The 16,157-nt window shown below is 38.8% G+C and overlaps 1 long non-coding RNA gene across 2 annotated transcripts in view; it reads right to left on the reverse strand.

Moving 5' to 3' along the window:
- Positions 1–12,252: 12,252 nt before the first annotated feature.
- Positions 12,253–16,157, reverse strand: part of LOC104971220 (uncharacterized) — a 287,688-nt gene continuing 283,783 nt past the window's right edge. For both annotated transcript variants that reach the window (XR_001502271.3, XR_009491649.1), the window contains one exon: positions 12,253–12,523. This is a non-coding gene — a long non-coding RNA (uncharacterized lncRNA). The remainder of the gene's footprint in view (positions 12,524–16,157) is intronic.

Below are 16,157 nucleotides of genomic sequence, written 5' to 3' on the forward strand. Positions count from 1 at the left end.
GGATGAGATGGCTGGATGGCATCGTTGACTCGATGGACGTGAGTCTGAGTGAACTCCTGGAGTTGGTGATGGACAGGGAGGCCTGGCGTGCTGTGATTCATGGGGTCGCAAAGAGCTGGACACGACTGAGCAACTGATCTGATCTGATCTGATGTCAAAGAATGTTCTGCCTATGTTTTCCTCTCAGAACTTTATGGTGTCTGACTTTATACACATTTAAGTCTTTGATCCGTTGAATTTATTTTTGTGTATGGTGTCAGGGAATGTTCTAATTTCATTCTTTTACATGGAGTTTTCCCAGCATCTTTTATTGAAGAGATTGTCTTTTTTCCATTGTATGTTCTTGTGTCTTTTTTTCAAAGATTTAACCATAGAAGCAAAAGTTTATCTCTAGGCTTTCTAACCTGTTCCATTGATGTATATTTCTATATTTTGTACTTTCTGTGTATTTTTATATTTCATGTCTTGGACCAGTATCACACTGCCTTGTTTCCTGGAGCTTTGTAGCATAATGTGAAGTCAGGGAATCCAATTCCTTCATTTCCATTTTTCTTTCTCATGATTGCTTTGATAGTCAGGGTCTTTTGTGTTGCCATACAAATTGTAAAAATTTTTTGCTCCAATTCTGAAAAATGCCACTGGTAATTTCATAGAGATCGAATTAAATCTCTAGGTTGCTTTGGGTAGTAGAGTCATTTTCACAATATTGATTCTTTCAATGCAAAAATATGGTACATCTCTACATCTGTTTGTGCTGCCTTCATCTTCATTAATCAGTATCTTACAGTTTTCTGTGAACAGGTCTTTTGCTTCCTTAGGTAGGTTTATTCATAGGTATTTTATTTTATTTATGTGTGATGGTAAACGAGATTGTTTCCTTAATCTCTATGATATTTCACTGTTAGTGTATAGAAATGAATGTAATTTCTGTGTATGAATTCTGTATTCTGAACTTCATCAAATTTTTCAAAAAGTTCTAATAGTTTTCTGGTGGCATTTTTAGGATTTTCTATGTATCATTTCATGTCATCTACCAACAATGACAATTTAACTTCTTTTCCAATTTGAACATCTTTTATTTTCTTCTTCTCTAATTGCCAGGTCTATGACATGCAATTATGTGAAATAATAGTGGTGAGAATAAGCATCCTGGTCTTGTTTTTTATTTTAGAAGAAATTCTTTCATTTTTCACTACTGAGAATAATTTTTGTAGGTTTGTCATATGTGACCTGTATCACATTGAGGTTGGTTCTCACTATGCCTACTTTCTGGAGATTTTTTGGTCATAAATGGTGTTGAATTTTGTCAAAAGCTTTTTCTGCATCTGTTGAGATGATCATTTGGTTTTTATTCTTCAATTTGTTAATATGTTGTTTCACAGTAACATTTGCATATTTTGAAGAATCTTATGTCCCTTGCATAAATTCCACTTGATCATTGTGTGTGATCCTTTTTATGTGTTGTTGGATTCTGGTTGCTAGTATTTTGTTGAGGACTTTTGTGTCTATGTTCATCAGTGATACTGATCTGTAATTTTCTTTGTCTTGTGCTGTCTTTGGTTTTGGTATCAGGGTGTTGTTGGTCTCTTACCATGAGCTTGGAAGTGTTCCATCCTCTGCAATATTGTTGGAGGAGTTTGAGAATGATAGGAGTTATCTTTTCTAAAAGTTTGACAGAATTCACCTGTGAAACCATCCGTTCCTCGACTTTTATTTATTGGTTATCACCACCTACTGACAGCTTTCATATTAGGGAGAGCTAGCCATGTGCTCCTGAGACAGCTGAGTGGATTCCGGCACCCACTAGTGGAGTTGCTGGTTGCCGAAGCTATAAGTGTCCTCCCAGGACAGCATGGGCTTCCCTTGTGGCTCAGCTGGTAAAGAATCCGCCTGCAATGGGGGAAACCTGAGTTTGATCCCTGGATTGGGAAGAACCCCCTGGAGAAGGGAAAGGCTACCCACTCCAGTATTCTGGAGTGGAGAATTGCATGGACTGTATAGTCCATGGGATTGCAAAAAGTCAGACAAGACTGAGTGACTTTCACTTTCACTTTCTTTCTTTCAGGACAGCATGAGGCCCACTGTCAGGTCCTAGGGCCCATTGGCAGAATTCCCGGTGGCTTGGTCCATCCATGCCCCTCTGAGTCAGCCGGATGAGTCATGCCCCTCTGTGGCCAGCTGGTGGAATTGCTAGTGGCTGAAACTGTCTATGCCCTGCTGGATGAGTGGGGGTAGGGCTCTCTGACCCACTGGCATAATTTTAGTTTTGGGAGCTATCAACATCCTTTTGGGATAGCATGGGCAGGTCCTTGAGCCCACTGGGAGAATTACCAGTGGTTGGATCCATCCATGCCCCTCTGGGTCATGCAGGGCAGGTCCTGTGAACTGCTTGTGAAATTTCTAGTCTCAGGATATGACCATGCCTTTCCAGATCAATGGGAGCAGTTTCTGGGACCCACTGGTGAAATTGCTGGTGGCTGGATCTGTCCATGCTCTTCCAGGTCATCAGCAGTGGGTTCTCTGACCCGCTGAAGGAATCTCCAGTTTTGGAAGCTGTCCACACCATTTTGTGACAGCATGGGTAGGTCCTGGGCCATTCGTGGGAATCCCAGTGCCTGGACTGTCCACTCCCCACCAATTCAGCAGTGACAAGTCTACTAGTAGAATTGCCAGTGGCTAGATCTGTCTAAACCCTTCTGCATCAGTAGGGCTGGGAAGAATTTCTAGTCTGGGGATCTGTCTATGCCCTTCCAGGTCAGTAGGGGTGAGGCCTGGCATCTGCCTGCAGGCCTAGAAGAGGTGGCCAGTGCCCACCTCTGGAGCCCAAGATGGTAGAGGCAATTCATGCCAGTCCCTGTATACACTATAGGCAGAATCCTGTTGCCTAGGAGTTCTCATAAGGAAGGAAACTTGAATGGTGGGCCCAGCCCTTTCCTTGTTCTTCTCCCAGTAATGGTGCCTTGACTCCCTGGTGGGGCACGGCTTCTTCCTAGTACACCCTCAGTTGCCACAGCTTGAACTTTGCAGGCTGTTTCCATACCTAACCTGGTCCTTTCCCTGCAACTGAGCTTTGGAATCTGAGCTTCAGCACCCACCCCCCACCCTGTGTCCAGAGGAGTGTCTCAGGTTGGAGAACACAGGCCAATCCACTGCGTAGGTTACTAACTCCATTTTGCCTTCCACAAACAAGTTGCTGCTTTCCCCCTTTTAGGCTCTAAAACTGCCCCCTCCAGTCTAATTTCTCCACTGGTGAGGAGCCTTCTAAGGTGTGGAAACATTTCCTCTTTCACAGTCCCCTCCCCAGACGGGCCCCATCCTGACTCCTTTTTTTCTTTTTTTTTGCTTTCTGTCCTACTCAGTTAGGTGGAGGTTTTCTTGTCTTTTCAGAGGTCTGAGGTCTTCTAGAGGCATCCAGTAGCTATTCTGTGTGAATCATTCCACTTGTAGACATATTTTCAATGTTTCTGTGGAGAGAGTTGAACTCTGCTTCTTACTTCATCTCCCTCTGAAACTGTTGTGTTTTTTTTTGACTCAGTTTTGGCAGGCTCTATGTTTCTAGAAATTTGTCCATTTCGTTTAGGTTGTCTAATTTGTTGGCATATAACTGTTCATAGTATTTTTTTATTTTTTGGTATCACTGTGATAATGATTGTTATTTCTCCTCTTTAATTTCTTATTTTCTTTATTTGAATCATCTCTCTTTTTCTTCTTGATGAGTTTTGCAAAAGACTTGTCAATTTTGTTTTTCATCTTTTCAGCAAACCAGGTATTGATTTCACCTTTTCTGTTGTGCTTTGGTCTCTATTTCCTCTCTGATTTTTATTATTGCCTTCCTTCTGCTCATCTTAGGCTTTGTTTGTTCTTTTTCTGATTATTTAGGTCCTAGTTTAGGTTGCTTATTTGAGATTTTTATAGTTTCTTCAGGAAGGCCTGTATACTTCTCTCAGAATTGCTTTCTCTACATCCCATAGATTTTGTGAATTTAAGTTTTGTCAATATTATTTGTCTCAAAACATTTTCTGATTTCTTTGATTTCATCACTGACCCACTGGTATTTTAGTATCATGTTGTTTAGCCTCCACATTTTTGTTCTTTTCCTATCTTTCTTTCTACAGTTGATCTTTAGTTTTATAATACTATAGTCAGAAAAGATGCTTTGTATAATTTTTCTCTTTATTTTTATTGAAGTATTGTTGATTTAAAATGTGTTAATTATAAGTGTACAGCAAAGTGATTCATATATATATATATACACATACATACAGATGCACATAAATACATTCAGATTATTTTCCATTATAGGTTATTGCAACATATTGAATATAGTTCTCTGTGTGATATAGTATGTCCTCATTGATCATCTATTTTATATATAGTAGTGTGTATCTGTTAATCCAAAACTACTACTTTATTCCTGCCCACCCTTTCCTCCTAAGAAAGCTGCATTTTGCAGATTCTTAGGATTTTTTTAATCCATTCACCCACTCAGTCTTTTGATTAAAGAAGTTAGTTTATTAGCATTCAAAGTAATTATTGATAGGTCTGCCTTTTTTGTCATTTTATTCTTTGATTTCCATTTGTCTTTGTAGGTTTTTTTCTTCTTTTATGGTTTGATTAGTTTCTTTTGATTAGTAGTAGTCTTAAGTTTTTTCTTTTAGGTTTTTTTGAATCTATTGTATGTTTTTGATTATGATTACCATGGGGTTATATATTTTTTCTCATAACTATACCTACTTGCTTTAAACTGATGAGAAGTGAAGTTGCTCAGTCATGTGTGACTCTGTGATCCAATGGACTATAGCCTACCAGGCTTCTACATCCGTGGAATTTTCCAGGCAAGAGTACTGGAGTGGGTTGCCATTTCCTTCTCCAGGAGATCTTCCCAAACCCAGGGATTAAACTCAGGTCTCCTGCATTGCAGGCAGATGCTTTACCCTCTGAGCCACTAGGGAAGCCCTTTAAACTAATTTTTAAATTTAAACACTCAAAGCGATCCACAGTTTTTATCTCCCTCAGCCACATTTTGTGATTTTGATGGTCTATTTTACATTATCTTCAAGTTTATCCTTTTACTGTTTAGCTATAATCACTTTTACAATTCTTTTTGTTGTTGTTTTTTTTTTAATCTATGTACTGGTTTGTTTAAGTGATCTTCAATCCTTACTATATATTTGGCTTTCTTACTGGAATTTTCCCTTTCCTATAGTTCCCTGTTGCTTTCCATTTAGAGAAGACCTTTCAACATTTCTTTTATGATAGGTTTAGTAATGCTTAATTCTTTCTGCTAATCTGAGAAATCCTTTCTCATTCTGTTCTAAATGATGATCTTGCTAGGTAGATTATCCTTTGCATTCTCACCCTTCCCTTTTAGCCTGTTAAAAACATCACTCCCTTCTGGCCTGCAAGTTTCTACAAAGAAATCAGTTGATAGCCTTATGGGTATTTCCTTTTAAATGACTCTTTTGCTGTTTTACAATTCTCTACCTTTAGCTTTTGTAATTTTAATTATGATATGTCTTGGCATGGATCTGTCTGGTTTCATCTTGTTTGGAACCCTCTGACCATCTTGTCCTGGATATCTGTTTCCTTCTTTGGTAGGGATATTTTTAGCCATAATTTCTTCAAATAAATTTTTGATCACTTTTCCTCTCCTTCTGAAACCCCAATTATGCATAAGTTGACATATTTTATATCATCTAACAAAGCTAATATGTTGCTTTCATTTTTTTTTTCATTTTTTGGTGTGCTGTTTTGATTGGGTGATTTATGTTATTCCATCTTCCAGATTATTCATTTATTTTTCTGTGTCATTCATTTGGCTGTTCATTGCTCTACATTGTTGTTTTTTATCTCAGAAATTAAATTATTAGTTAAATTATTATTTAATTATAAATTAATTATAAGTTAAATTTTTGATTGGGTCATTTTCATGGTTTCTAGTTCCTTGTTATAATGGTCTGCATTTATAACAATAATCTTTCTTAATTCAGTTAGTATTTTTATTACCTTCTTTTTGAACTTGATGTCTGGTAATCTCTGAAAGACTAAATAACAAAACAGATTATCTTACTCTTAATTGGGAATAGTTCCTCTGCCTTTTCATTTGACTTTCTCTGTCTTTATAAGTTTCTCTTGTCTTTATAAATTTCTCTTTTTAAACAGTTGTCTATTGTGGTCTTGAAGGTATATTTTTATGTGGGATCATCCCTATGTAGACTGTGTGTCCAGCGTCTGGTGCAAGGGTTGGTTTTGATATGGGTTCTAACCATTTCTTTCCTCAGCATGTACTGGCCACTATCAACTTGACAGAGGGGGAGGCTGTTGTTGGAGGATCTAAAGCCTGCACAGGATGTCAGGTGGGATTTCCTCTCTGCTCTGTGGCTGTCACTACTCTATCAGGGGCAGGGTTTCCTTCCCAGTTGCTTGAGCAGAAACCCTAAATGTTAGGATTGAGCAAGATCTATTCCCCTTGAGTGCATAGTTTGCCCCAGAAGATGGGAATGCTGAAGTAACATTTATAGACTCAGAGATCATATCTGTTGCCTATATAGGTGTCTGCAGCTCATCTCAGATGCAGTCCAGCCCAAGATTGGGTCTATTCTCCTGTTAATGGTTACCCCAGATGTTTGCAGTGTGAAGTGGGCATGGCAGGAGCATTCCCTAGCCTGGGGGTCATATGTTGTAGCTGAAGGAACTGATGTTTCTGTTCTGCTGTCAGAGGTCTGTGCCAATCATGTTGGCACTGATAGAGCTATCAGCAACATTTTTGCCACTGCCCTGCCTAAACCATGCCCTAGGCCCCCAAGCCTCTTTTGCATCCTTAGATTGTGCCTTCTCCCAAAACCTGTCGGTACCAGATCCAGCGCCAAGCTGTGGCAATGGAGTATGCAGCGCCAGAGCATTTGCTGAGCTGGGAAGTGGGACTTTGACTTGCTGACGTGGTGGTTCCCAAGATGCTGCCTGAGAAAGCACCAATAGTGGTTGCCGCTATTCTACACCATGGGCCATCTCTGCATCCCTAGATTGTTTTTCTAGGGCCTGTCTGCCCCAGATCCAGTGCCAAGTTGTGGCATGGAGTGGGTAGGGCCAGAGTATTCACTCAGCTGGGAGCAGAAAACCTTGATTTGCTGCTCACAGTGGGCCCTGTGATGCCACAGCTGCTCCGTTTGGACCACACCCCAGGCCCCTGAACTGTCTCTGCATAGCTAGGTCAAGTCTTTTTCCAGGTTCCCAGGACCTCGTGGCCCAGATCCCAACCCCACTCAGATTGGGGTGTACCTCAAGGTGGCAGCCAGCCACCAGTAAAGAGTTCTCTACTCCCTGTTAGTTGGCAAGCCAGCACTCAGACACTGTTCATGAGTGGAGTCTAGGCCTCTCTAGCCAGGGGAGTTCATCTCCTCTGTGTAGGACCTTAGGATTGGGACACCTAGTCTGTGTCCCGACCCACTCAAGGTGAGTGTCTGCCTGAGTGGACTTACTCTTCCTTACAGATGCCTCTCAGGATGCAGGTCTCAACCCTATGCCTTTTTTCCATTCTACCTTGTTTCATGGAAATATTTTTTGCAGCTTTGGTTTTATGGGTGTTCTTATGCCAGTTTCCAGTTTTCTGTGAAAATTATTCCACATGTAGATGTATTTTTGATGTGTCTATAGGTGATGGTGAGTTCCATGTCTTCCTGCTCCACTATTTTGACCCAGTCTTCTCTCAGACCTTTGAACATGGTTCCTAGAATCAAATTTCACTTACACTCTGTACTATGTGATGTTGGGCAAATCACTTAAGTTCTCTGTGATGGAGTTATACCATGAGTCATATGAAGAAAATAAAATTATTTTCCTTACAGGATTACTTTTAAAAATACTGTGAATTAAGAAAATGCTTAGTGCCTCACATATAGAAAGAGCTATGTAAATGTTTACTATTTTAAAATACAATTGAATACCAAGAGTAAATTCCAATAAGGTATGCTTTATACAGTATAGAAAGACTAACTGATAGAATTATGTGTTTGAGTTCTCATAGACTCAAAAGAGACAGCCAGAAAATGATTGTGTGTGTGTGTGTGTGCATGCGCGCTCATGAGTGTATGTTTGTCTATTTGGCTCCTTCTCTAATATAGCAACTCTAGTTCATACTCCATTTAGCTAAATGAAAGATGTTTACACTTCCTTTAAGGCTGTTGCTCTTCCAGTTCCTCTGGCAGCAGATATAAGAGAATAACATCCTGCTTTTGTGGCCAAAGATACCTCGGCTGCAAAAATGTTGTGCTGAATACATTTGAGGAAATAAATGATAGGCTGCTCTCACAAAGGCTGCATAATGTTTGCGAAAAGTTTAGTCTTTAGTTTTCAATTTTCAATGCAGTTAGCTATTATTCTGAAACATTCCTTAACTCCCAAAGTGCAACCAGCAGCTTCAGGAACTGACAACATTTATAAGCTCCAAATAAGTGGTTTCACTCTGTTGATCCCTACTTACAAAGGATACATGTGGGTTTTGGTCACAACTGGAAATATTTGAATTTGTATTTTAAGTGGAAAGCTCATTGGCCATTTTAATATATTGAAAATTGTAAGAATTTTACTGAAGGAATATCCAAGAAGGTTTTATAAAAGTTAAAGAATCAATAGGTGATTTATTCCAACTTTTTCATAATCCTGAGTGACTAGCACAAAGGACAGTAAAATTTCTAGTATTTTTATTAGGTTTATGAAAGTAGAACTTCTCTGTCCTGGCTCCAATCATTTTCAAAATGTTTGAGAAAGAGTCAAGGGGAAAGGATAGTTCTCTATCAATTAGTTCTTTTTTTTTATAACAATTATGTATTAGAAGTCACCAAGTTTTGGGGTGGTTTTAAGTCACAGTCTGCAGGTCGGTAAAGTTGGGCTGATATTGGCTAAGCTCAGTTGGACTTGGCTCCAATATAGGTTGGATTCAGATCTAGTTCACATACCTCTCATCTTCTTTGAACCAGTAGTCATACCTATTTAAGAAATTTTCTCTTCATGCTGAAATACAGAAGTGTAAGAACACAAGTCCAACAGTGTAAGCATATTTCCAGGGTCACACCATACTGCTCTCTAATATCCAATTTAAGTTAAAAAGTAAGAAAGTACATACTGCCCACCACAAAATTAAGTTGAATGAGTATAAGGACAGAGTGAATATTTGCTGAAAAATAATTTTGAACAACTACACAAACAAATCTGGATAACCAATTCAGTTTTCAAAGTAAGAGGTACCAGAATGATTACTTCCAGGGCTTGATACTGGTTCAACTTGTCCTTTAGAACTACAGACATACATACTTCGGGTCCTTTCATGAATTCAGATGGAAAATTAAAATACTATCTCTCTTGAAGGACGTTGGCCCATACCTTCCTTGCCTCACTATAATTACTTGGTACCAGAAAATTATCCTTGAGTCATGCCTTGGGTCATAAAAACTTAAAGGAGATAGCTTCTACTCTAAAAACTTACCCTTCAATCTTCTGGCTTTTTTCTACTACTCCTCATACCATGATACCATAATTATCAGAAATCTCTAAATTGCCAAATCCAAAGCAATAATGTTATCTTTGAACTCTAGGAAGTTTAATGAGTTCTTAATTTATGAACCTCAGAACTGTAATATATACAGGAGATGCAAAACTGAACAACACTGTTATAAACTCTGCTCTTATGGAAAGTAAATATAGTTGGGAATACAAAAAGATGAAAATAAAGTGAAATGAACATCACTCAGTCATGTCTGACTCTTTGCAATCCCATGACTATTTAGTCCATGGAATTCTCTAGACCAGAACACTGGAGTTGGTAGCCTATCCCTTCTCCAGCAATCTTTCCAATCCAGGGATCGAACCCAGGTCTCCTGCATTGTAGGTGGAGTCTTTACTAGCTGAGCCACAAGGGAAGCACATATAAAATGATAGAGAATACAAAAAGAGTATTTTATAATCAGTTCGGTTCAGTTGCTCACTCATGTCCAACTCTTTGCGACCCCATGGACTGCAGCATGCCAGGCTTTCCTGTTCATCACCAAATCCCAGAGCTTGCTAAAACTCATGTCCATAGAGTCGGTGACGTGACCCAACCATATCATCCTCTGTCATCCCCTTCTCCTCCCGCCTTCAATCTTTCACAGCATCAGGGTCTTTTCAAATGAGTCAGTTCTTCCAATCAGGTGGCCAAAGTATTGGAGTTTCAGCTTCAACATCAGTCCTTCCGATGAACATCCAGGACTGATCTCCTTTAGGATGGACTGGTTGGATCTCCTTGCAGTCCAAGGGATTCTCGAGTCTTCTCCAACACCACAGTTCAAATGCATCAATTCTTTGGCACTCAGCTCTCTCTAAAGTCCAACTCTCACATCCATACATGATTACTGGAAAAACCATAGCTTTGACTAGATGGACCTTTGTCAGCAAAGTAATGTCTCTGCTTTTTAATGTGCTGTCTAGGTTGGTCATAGCTTTTCCTCTAAGGAACAAGTGTCTTTTAGTTTCATGGCTGCAGTCACCATCTTCAGGGATTTTGGGTTCCAAAAAAATAGACTGTCACTGTTTCCCCATCTATTTGCCATGAAGTGATGGGACCGGATGCCATGATCTTAGTTTTCTGAGTGTTGAATTTTAACCCAGCTTTTTCACTTTCCATTTTCAATTTCATCAAGAGGCTCCTTAGTTCCACTTCACTTTCTGCCATAAGGGTGGTGTCATCTGCATATCTGAGGTTATTGATATTTCTCCTGGAAATCTTGATTCCAGCTTGTGCTTCATCCAGCCTGGCATTTTGCATGATGTACTCTGCCATCGGGTTAAATAAGCAGGGTGACAGTATACAGCCTTGACGTACTCCATTCCCAATATGGAAGCAGTCCATGTTCCCTGTCCAGTTCTAATTGTTGCTTCTTGAACTATACACAGATTTCTCAGGAGACAGGTAAGGTGGTCTGGTATTCCTATCTCTTCAAGAATTTTTCACAGTTTGCTGTGATCTACACAGTCAAAGGCTTTGGCATAGTCAATAAAGCAGAATATATCTTTCTGGAACTCTCTTGCTTTTTCAATGATCCAATGGATATTGGCAATTTGATCTCTCATTCCTCTGCCTTTTCTCAATCCAGTTTGAACATCTGGAAGTTCTTGGTTCACATACTTTTGAAGCCTTGCTTAAAGAATTTTGAGCATTATTTTTGCTAGCATGTATGATGAGTGCAATTGTGCAGTAGTTTGATCATTGTTTGGCATTGCCTTTCTTTGGGATTGGAATGAAAACTGACCTTTTCCAGTCCTGCAGCCACTGCTGAGTTTTCTAAATTTGCTGGTATATTGAGTACACCACTTTAACAGCATTATTTTTTATGACTTGAAATAGCTCAGCTGGAATTCTATCACCTCCACTAGGTTTTTTCATAGTGATGCTTTTTAAGGCCCACTAGACTTAAGACTCCAGGATGTCTGGCTCTAGGTGACTGACTTTTTAATACCATAGGAAAACTTGTGTGAAAACAGATGAGCAGAGCATAATAGGTAATGGAAGAGAGGCATCAACAGAAAGAAACTGGGGTTCTGGCTTTTGGAAATTATACCTAAATTGATACCTGTACTACAAGTGTGTTTAAAAGATAAGATGTATATATGTGAGTGGGTTAGGGTTATCTAGGCCAGAGAACCTCACATGTTTTGAACTAATATATGTTGAATGCTTGAAAATATAAAAAATGTAATGAGTTAGTTGAATCAATTCATTCTTTTTTTTAATTATTTTATTATAAATTTATTTTAATTGGAGGCTAATTACTTTACAATATTGTATTGGTTTTGTATTGGATTGGATTCATCAACATGAATCTGCCATGGGTATACACGTGTTCCCCATCCTGAAACCCCCTTCCACCTCTGGGTTCCTGATATGTTCTAGACACATTTATAAGTACTAGGAGTCAAATAGACCCAACAAAGAATTGAGTATGTGGCATAGTAACAATTCCTCTGGAGAAAATTCTAAGAGTAAGGGCAACATAAGATGTCAGAGTGAAAGTCAGATTCCATTTAAAATAAGTAGGTCAAGGAAAATTTCACTAAGAGATTGACTAAAGAGATAAGGGAATAGACATAGAATTATCAGCAGAGCACTCCAGGCATAGGAAAGAGGGAGTAAAAGGCTTTCAATGAAGCAGTGGTTGGTGCATTCCAGGAATAGTTAGGAGGCCTGTGTGACTGCATAAAGTAAGTGAGTAAAAGAGTGAGTTCATTTGACATATGTTTTATTAGGCTCATTCTGACAGCTTTGGTGGAGAATAGGATGTACTATCTAATGTCTAAGATAGTATAACTGTTATAACAAAGAATCCCCAAATCTCAGGGACTTAATAAAATATGCATTGATCATAACAAAACCCAATGTGGATGTTTCTGAATGGGTAGATTTCTTGATCTCTCTCTTCTAATTAGTGACACAGGGATCAGTATTCTTTCCATCTTGTCATCTGGTGGTCTTCCACAAACGTCTTCATGGTTTCTGGAGAAGGAAAAGAGAACATAAAAAAATGAGTTCTGCACAATTAACAACCTTGCATTGTATTGGCTAGAATTATCCACATGACTCCACCTATATGCTATGGACTGGGAAATTTAGACCTTGGTTGGGCATTTACTTTCAAGTAAAACATACACATAAATATAGCCATTTTTACCATAGGAAACAAGCAGAAAGGAAGGAAAAACAATTTGAAGGTTACTGAGATAATATGTGTGAGAACAGATAGGGATGAGACTAGAATCTTAAGAATAGGGGTGACTGTGACCTGGATCTATTTTAAATATAGTGCTAATGAGATATGCTTTCTGATTTAATGTGGACTGAGAAGAAAAGGAGAAATCAAGATCAATTTTAAGATATCTGTCCTAGGCAATGCTGCTAAGTCTGCTAAGTCGCTTCAGTCGTGTCCGACTCTATGCGACCTCATAGACGGCAGCCCACCAGGCTCCCCCGTCCCTGGGATTCTCCAGGCAAGAACACTGGAGTGGGTTGCCATTTCCTTCTCCAATGCATGAAAGTGAAAAGTGAAAGTGAAGTCGCTCAGTCATGTCCGACTCTTAGCGACCCCATGGACTGTACCCCACCAGGCCTCTCCGTCCATGGGATTTTCTAGGCAAGAGTACTGGAGTGGGTTGCCATTGCCTTCTCCAGTCCTAGGCAATAGGAAGAACTAAATACTTAGAGATTAAAAAAGGTGCAGAACAAGACTTCTGGGAGATGATGAAGAACTGTATTTGGATGTGTTAAAATTGATTTGCTTGTTAGATATTTAAGGACAGTTATCTACTATGCAGTTGGATTTATTGAGTTGTAATACAACTCAATAAGGTCTTGGATGGACATAAACATTTGGTGATATATAGCCTATTTATAGTATCAGAGGAGAAGGAAATGGCAACCCACTCCAGTGTTCTTGCCTGGAGAATCCCAGGGACAGCGGAGCCTGGTGGGCTGCCGTCTATGGGGTTGCACAGAGTCAGACATGACTGAAGTGACTTAGCAGCAGCATAGTATTAGAAGCCATAAGTCTTCAGAAAGTCACTGAAGTTTAGATGGAAACAAATAGAGGTTAAAAAAGTCTTGAAGATGAAAAATCAACATAGTAAATAGAAGAAAAGCAACTACTGATTTAGGGGGGAAAAAAAAAAAAAAAAAACTAGTAGATGTGATGCTCTGGAAGTCAAATGAAGAAAGTCTTTCAAGGAAAATATTATGTCTACTGCCAGAGATAGGTTCAATAAAATGGAGTCTAAAAATTAGCTGTCAGATTTAGGTTCGAAGGTCATTGCTGTTCAATTCTGTTAGAAAGGTGGGTGTAAAAGCCTGATTGCTGTGGGTTCAAAGAAAAAGAGAAACAGAAACACTTGAGAAAGTGAATATAGACATCTCTTTAGTGAATTTTGCTGTAAAGGAAAATAGAGAAATGGACTAGTTGTTGGAGGGCAAAATAAAAAGAAGCATTTATTTTTTAGATAAAATGTGGGGCAATTAAATGCATGTTTGTATGTTGTTAGAAATGATCCAGAGTGGAGAAAAAAGTTCATGATTAAAAAGAGGAGAGATGCTGTCAATTTCTTCCTATATATCCATTAGTATTTGTTTTACATATTCAGAGATTTCTATGTTTGGTATGTTATATATATAATAATGTTATAATAATATATAATGTTATATAGTTACATTTACTTTTATATCTTGTTGGATTGATGCCTTGATCATTTTATGGTATCCTTCTTATCTCAGATATACATGTCTCAGATATACAGGGAGAATTTGACAGTATCACAATAATAGTAAGGGACTTTAATACACCAATTACATCAATAAACAAATCATCCAGTCAGAAAAGTCAATGAGGAAACACTGGCCTTAAATGACACATTAGACCAAATGGAATATATATAACATAATAAGTATATAAAATAGAGAATTTTTGGTGTGAGATCCTTCATTATACAAAAAGGTATGAGATCTATTGGTTTGGCCTTAGCCAAGAGCATAGAAAGAAGAGGAAAGACTGAGTAGGTAATGGGTGAATAAATATGGCAGTGGGAGTCCCAGGAAGTACTTTTCTGATTGCTCAGATTTCACACTAAAATAGGAAAGCAAGGCTGTTATCTGTGTGAGTGATGATGGGGGATGAGTTGTTGGAAATGGAGCAAAGAGGCAAAGGTCATAAATAGTCATTTAGGAATGTGAGAGAATGGAAGTGCTAGAGGAAAGCAGTATGACTGTCTGACAACATTAAGGGCTCAAACGTTGGCTTAAAACTCAACATTCAGAAAACGAAGATCATGGCATCTGGTCCCATCACTTCATGGGAAATAGATGGGGAAACAATGGAAACAGTGTCAGACTTTATTTTTTTGGGCTCCAAAATCACTGCAGATGGTGACCACAGCCATGAAATTAAAAGACGCTTACTCCTTAGAAGGAAAGTTATGACCAACCTAGATAGCATATTCAAAAGCAGAGACATTACTTTGTCAACAAAGGTCCGTCTAGTCAGGGCTATGGTTTTTCCAGTGGTCATGTATGGATGTGAGAGTTGGACTATAAAGAAAACTGAGCATGAAGAACTGATGCTTTTGAACTGTGGTGTTGGAGAAGACTCTTGAGAGTCCCTTGGACTGCAAGGAGATCCAACCAGTCCATTCTGAAGGAGATCAGCCTTGGGATTTCTTTGGAAGAAATGATGCTAAAGCTGAAACTCCAGTACTTTGGCCACCTCATGCGAAGAGTTGACTCATTGGAAAAGACTCTGATGCTGGGAGGGATTGGGGGCAGGAGGAGAAGGGGACAACAGAGGATGAGATGTAACTCACTCAGACGTGAGTCTGAGTGAACTCCGGGAGTTGGTGATGGACAGGGAGGCCTGGTGTGCTGAGATTCATGGGGTCGCAAAGAGTTGGACACGACTGAGTGACTGATCTGATCTGATCTGATTAGCTTGTCACTTGATATGTATTATAATATATAAACATATGTTTTAATTACAAGATAGAATAAATGATAAAATAATCTAATAGGTTACATAGAACCTTCAGTAGGGGCATGTATAGCAATAGTGAAGTGTAAAAATAGTGATTAAAATTATTGATTTGAATATTATCACAGAAGCATATCTAGCTAAAATCATTTTTATCTAAATTAGAAAAGCTGTAGGTCATTATTTATTACCTGGAGTCCTACCTCACTGAAAAGAAAAAAAAAAAATTACTCTTGTGAAACTTTCTTTTTGTACTCCCTGTTCCACGTGCTTAAATAACAAATGGCATAATTTAAAACAAATGTTTTAATGGATATAAAAAAAAAATTACCCTTTATCCAGATTAAATCCTGTGAACTCTGGGATGAACAACTGGTTTCTTCCTTCTGACAGGGAATCATGTCCTAAAAATATCCATCAGTCTGCATTCCCCTCTGTATCTTCCATAATTTTCCCTTTGCTCTGAGCAGTGATTCTGTTATACACTGCTGGAGTGCTTATGACACCAAGAAAACACTTTCTTATTCAGAAGTCGAGTGTTAAGGCTTGGAAGGTTCAAGAGTTCAGGCGAGGTTCCTGGACAGGTATTCGACAGGACCCAGCACTGGTCCCTACTGTGACAGA

Source organism: Bos taurus, chromosome 2 (genome assembly GCF_002263795.3).
Source record: "Bos taurus isolate L1 Dominette 01449 registration number 42190680 breed Hereford chromosome 2, ARS-UCD2.0, whole genome shotgun sequence".
NCBI lineage: Eukaryota > Metazoa > Chordata > Mammalia > Artiodactyla > Bovidae > Bos > Bos taurus.